A 6,404-nucleotide genomic window follows, 5' to 3' on the forward strand; every position below is an offset into this window, starting at 1 on the left:
TAGGCAGTTACCGACAACTACCATTAGAAATTGGGAAGAGCTTACAAACATATTTAAAAATCAATGGGGTGTGAAAAAGGATCCTCTTTACTTCCTCGCAGAATTTGAAGATCTTAAAAGGAACTTCAGTGAACCAGTATCAGATTTTATCAAAAGATTCAACAAACTCTATCACAAAATTTCTGCTGATTGTAAGCCCCCTGTAGCAGCAGCTAAGTCTAGATTTTCTAAAGCTTTTGATGATGACTTTGTTGTTATGATACGAGAGAGAACTTCAAGAACTATTGAAGATATGCAAACAAATGCTATAGAAGTAGAAGCAAATAGGGCAGCCTCAACTTCTTTAAAACTTAAGGAAGAAAAGGCCCAAAGAAAACTCAAATCTATTCAAGAAGCCTCTAGTTCCTCTAAGACTAAATCAGAAGACTCAAAAATAGATGAAATAACATCTCTTCTTAGAAACCTATCAAATAGGATTTCAAAGATTGAGACCCAACCTAGGACAATAAAAAAAACAGTTACTAGACCTCAAAACCAAAATCAAGGTTAGTATAAAAGAAATCCACCACTACAAATTCTTCAAAGACCTAGCAATGATCAACAGGTTCCTACTCCTCTATTGATAGATGACCAAGATCCTAATGATAACACTATGACAATTACTAAAGATATTAATAGTATGGATTCTTCTTCCAATCAAATAGCCATCGTTCCTATCTCACAACAAAATTAGGTTCAAGAAGATCAGGAAGCTTCACAAGTCTCTAAATATCATGCTTTCTCAGAATTTTTAATTGCAGAATTAAACAAGAGGTATGATCTTAGGCCTAGGCCTAGTCCTGGGAGACCTCCAAAGGAAACTCCAGTAATTGAACCACGTACCAAAACTGCTGAAACTCAAACAACTCTTATTCATCCCTTAGATCAGTCAATTGATACTACCCAAACTGGTAAAAACATTTTGACTACCTTTAGTGTTGAAAACTAATTAGAGAGGGTTAAGATCCCAATTCCACTGTCAGAACTTTCTAGAAACCCTGGTTACAAAAGCCAAGTCACAAAATGTATACAAAATACCTCGATTGATGTTGAAGGTGATGTCATAAGTCTGCAAGATGAAAAACCAGCAATAGTTTTTGGCCCTAGTTCAAACATGATAGATGAGATAGTGCCTCCTTTCTATGTAACTCTTAAAAAAATGACTCCATGTTGTATAATTGTATGCTTGATTCAGGAGCATCACACAACCTTATGCCAAAATCTATCATGGATCATTTGAAACTCGACATAACTAGATCCTACCATGACCTGTACACCTTTGATTCTAAAAAGGTGCCCTGTTTGGGATTGATCAAGGATCTAGTGGTTACCCTTGCCCAAATTCCTGTGAAAAGTGTAGTACTTGATATTTTTGTCACAGATATCCCTCCCAAATTTGGAATGCTCCTTTCTAGGTCTTGCTGTGCCAAACTAGGGGGAACTCTACAGATGGATATGTCATATGCTACTACTCTTGTTTATGGAGGAGAGCAATTAAGATTATATAGAGAGGTAAGATTTGTACATACTATTTGTAAGACTGACGAGCCAAGGAACCATCCAATTTATGCAATAGATCAAGACTTTGGTTGTTTTCAACTCACTTTAAACCAACATAAAACTCAAGTCAAAATTGAAGAGGTAGTTGAAAGTCTCGAACCAAACCAAACTGATATTTGGAAACTATTCTTTGATGGCTCTTGTACGAAATATGGGGCAGGAGCTGGAGTAGTTTTAATTTCACTTGAAAAAGAAAATATAACCCAATCATGTAAATTAGATTTTGAAGTTACCAATAATGTTGTTGAATATGAAGCTTTCCTTTTAGGATTGCAATTAGCCAAAATCTTAAAAGTTCAAAACTTAAGTGTTTTTACTGATTCAGAACTTATTGTTAAGCAAGTAAGAAATGCTTGCTAGACCAAGCACCCTAGAATTAGGTCCTACCGAAATGAAGTATGGGATTCAGTTGAAAACTTATTTGATGCTTTTAATTTGACTCATATTCCCAGAGATCAAAATATTCATGCAGATGCCTTAGCTATCTCTGCTAGCTATTTTAAAATCCCCGATCATACTGATGTACTCTATCATATACAAGTCAAATATAGGCCATCTATCCCAGATAATCTGAAACATTGGCAAAAATTTGAAGATGATGAACAATTGAAATAATTTCTGCAGGTAATAGATGATTTTTCATTTCTACAAATTGATGAAGATAGAACTGAAATAAATGAAAATGCAGATGGAAATGATACTTCATATTTTAAAACCAAAATTGTTGATCATGACATTATTCAATTATCTAATAATTTTATCCCAAAAGGACTCATTCCTTTAGAAAAATTGTTTGATCAAAATGATGTCCTCTGAAACCCTCAGTCCATTTCTTCAGAAGATGACCTAGAAGAGATTAACATTGGAACTAATGAAGATATCAAAAACATCAAAATATGTGCATCTTTAGACCCTAAGATCAAAGCTCAATATCTTAAGTTGCTACAAAATTATAAAGATGTTTTTGCTTGGATTTATGCTTATCTAAAGACCTATGATACTTCATTAATATATCATAAGATTCCTTTGAATCCTAAAGAAAAACCTTATCAACAGAAACTTAGAAGGATAAATCCAGCCCTTCTACCAACTGTAGAAAGGGAGATTAAGAAAATTCTAGATGTTCAGATCATCCTCCCTCTTAGAAATTCTAATTGGGTTGCAAACCTAGTTCCTGTTAGAAAGAAAAATGCAGAAATAAGACTGTGTGTATTTTAGAAATTTGAACAAAGCATCATTAAAAGATAATTATCCTTTGTCCTAAATGGATCAGTTACTTCAAATGGTTTCAAGAGCACAAAGAATTTCTATGCTTGATGTTTTTTCAGGTTACAATCAAGTGAATGTTGATACAGTACACAGAGAGAAGACAACCTTTACTACACCTTGGGGTACATTCATGTATGCTAGGATGCCATTTAGCTTAACCAATTTTGGAGAAACATTTCAGAGAGCTATGGACATAGCTTTTCTGGGTCAGGTAAATAAATTTGTGGTTATTTATCATGATGATATAACTGTTTTTTCTAAATCTGATCAGAAACATCTAAAGCACTTGATGAAGGTTTTTGACAGGTGTAGAAAATTTGGAATATCATTGAACCCTAAGAAGTCCTTGTTTGCTATCAAAGAAGGAAAATTGTTGGGCCATATAATTTCAAAGGAGGGAGTACTAATTGACCCCAAACAAGTATCTTCCATTGAAACATTGACCTTACCTAGAAACAAGAAGGAGATTCAAGATTTTCTAGGCAAGATTAATTTTCTAAGGAGGTTTATTCCAAATTATGCAGAGATTGTAAAAGATATAACTGACATGCTCCGAAAGAACCATGAAGTCAAATGGAATCCTTCTTCTAAGAATGCATTTGAACAAATAAAAAGAGCAATCTCTGAAGCTCCCACCTTAGCTAGCCCTTATTACACTAAGCCATTTAGTATTTTCTCTTTTGCCTCTGAAACAACCCTTGCTACTATTCTATTCCCATGACCAACCTGTAGCCTTTTTCAACAAGGTTATGAGAGATGCCGAGGTTAAGTATGAAATCATTGAGAAGCAAGCCTATGCCCTCATTCAAGCCCTAAAATAATTCAGAATATATGTCTTACATTCACTTATTACTGCTTATGTTCCTAATAGTGTTGTAAAAATTGTCCTAACCCAACCAGACACTGATGAGAAAAGAGGTAGATGGATCACTCAAATTCTGGAGTTTGATCTAACTATCAAGACTACCAAGCTAGTAAAAGGTCAAGGATTAGCCAAGCTTCTAGTTGAATCCATCTGCAAAGTACTTGGAATCAATTCTGTTTTAGAAATACAGGGGAAGAATCCACAAGAACCTTCTATCGTTGTAGAAGGGGAGAATCCACAAGAACCTCTACCTTCATAGTAGATCAGTCCTATACACATTGATGAAAAATTCTTGTTGTCAAACTAGTATCAAGATATTGGAAATTTCTTGATCCATTTTGAGTGTCCAGCATCATTCTCCAAAATCCAGTGTAAAACCATTAAGTTAAAACCAATCAAGTACTGCATTGTAAATGCAAATTTATACTGGAAAGATCCATTGAATATTTTGTTATTATGTTTAACAGAATCAGAAACTGGAGGAATCATTGATTAGTTTCATAAAGGATTTTGTGGGGGACATTATGCTTGGAAAGAAACAGCATACAATATTTTGAGGGGAGGATTTTATTGGCCTACATTGTTCTTACAAGTATGGGAAAAGGTCAGAGGTTGTGTTCCTTGTCAAATGTTTGCTGGTAAACAAAAATTAGCAGCTCTTCCACTTGTTCCATCAATAGTTTCAGAAACTTTTTCTCAATGGGGATTAGATTTTTTTGGAGAGACCCCACTTCAAGTAATCAACATAGATGGATCCTCACTGCAACAGACTACTTTACTAAATGGGTGGAAGCAATTCCAGTCAGAAATGCTACTAATGCAGTAGTAATTAAGTTTATTGAGGAGAATATCTTATCTAGATTTGGTTGCCCAACTCAAATTGTCACAGATAATGCAACAGCCTTTTCTAGTGCTAAATTGATTGAATTTTTCCAGAAATATTAGATTTTGTTACATGATTCAACTCCATACTACCCTCAAGGTAATGGCCTTGCATAGTCATCTAACAAAAGTCTGGTAAAGGTAATCAAAAAGACTCTAGCTGATCATAAGAAGAGCTAGGATTCACATTTGATTTATGCAGTATGGGCAAATCGAATTACTCCAAAGAGATCAATTGGGAAATCTCCATTTCAGTTAGTCTATGGGAAAGATGCAATTTTACCTACCAATTTGGCCTTCCCCATTTTAAAATTCCTGCAGGATTCTACAGATGAACCTGATGATTTTTCAAGAAGAATAAATCAGATTATTGAACTTAATGAAAACAAAGATGAAGTTCAATACAAATTGAATAAATATCAAAATAAAATGAAGACCCTGTTTGACAGAAGAGCCAAGGAAAGGGACTTTAAGGAACGTGATCTAGTTCTAAGATTTGATGCCAGGAGAGAAGAGAAAGGAAAACACGACAAATTTGACAATCTATGGTTTGGACCTTTAGCAATTGTTGAAGTCAAGGGTAACAACACTTTTGTGCTACAAAATTTTGAGGGGCTATATTCCATTTATCATGTAAATGGAAGGTTTCTCAAACATTACATTTAGTACTAAGAAGTTGAAATAATTTTCATTGTAAATACTCTGGTTTTCTTTTACCTTTCAAGATGTCAGTGTGATTTTTCTTACAGCAAGGACTCCATAGCCCGAGGAGAAGGCACATGGATCTGTAGGTTCTCTGCATTCTACAGGAGAAAGCAGTCCCCAGTTGGAGCCAATGTTGTAGCATTTTTTGGTTTTGATAAGATAGAATAAAATAGTCAAAAAAATAAAAAATATTTTGAAAAAATGTTAAGTTAGGATATGGACATAACAATAGTGAATAAAATGTTAGTGAAAAAAATCTTGATGATGATGTCCATATCAAAGAAAATGTTAGGTTAGATGTCCTAAAAAAATAAAGACAAAAAGAAAATGCTACGTTAGAAGGAAAAGAAAACAAATAAACTCTGAAATTGAGCAAGTCTAAATGCCACTACTATTTTTCTTGCAAAATAATGGTTGTGTGCAGCTTGTTTTAAATGCCACAACCCATGACAGTCAAACTGTTTAATCTTGACTGCTTCATGCTTTAAATTTGATGTTATAGTTAGAGAACAAATATCTGGCCAAACTATTTAATCTTGTCAGATCAGTAGTTAGGTAGAGAATAATAAGGTGCTCATCAGTTTAATTTGAGCCCTTCGAGGTTATAAGGGTAGATTTAGATAGTTTTCTTTTATTAAAATAAAAAGAAAGGAAAAGGATTTGCTAGCTTAAATGCACCCATTAAGTGAAGAAAAAATGATAGGATAAGAAAAGAGGTAAGTAGAGAAAGGTTGTAGAAGTTTGATAATTAATTGGACAAATTTACATTTATCATGTTTTACCATATGTTTCTATGTCCATGAGGCAATTACACAAAGAAAAAGAACGGCTGCAAGATAGATTGATTAACTTCCCATTCATCCCCATTCATCCTTATATTCACTAATTTCCCCTTCCTACCTTCATACATTCATATTTATTCATTTTCCACAAAAAACCCCTTTTTCCTATGGTCAAAACCCTTTTTGCCCAGGAAAAGTGAAAAACCCATGTAAAATCCCTTTTTACCATGTAAAATCCCTTTTACCGTGTAAAATCCCTTTTACAAAAAAAACCTGCAAAAAGTTATTTAGCCTCTAAGTAT

The sequence above is a fragment of the Pinus tabuliformis genome, chromosome 3_2, assembly GCF_031772625.1.
Source record: "Pinus tabuliformis cultivar Carrire ecotype Pingquan chromosome 3_2, CPIR1, whole genome shotgun sequence".
Taxonomy (NCBI): domain Eukaryota; kingdom Viridiplantae; phylum Streptophyta; class Pinopsida; order Pinales; family Pinaceae; genus Pinus; species Pinus tabuliformis.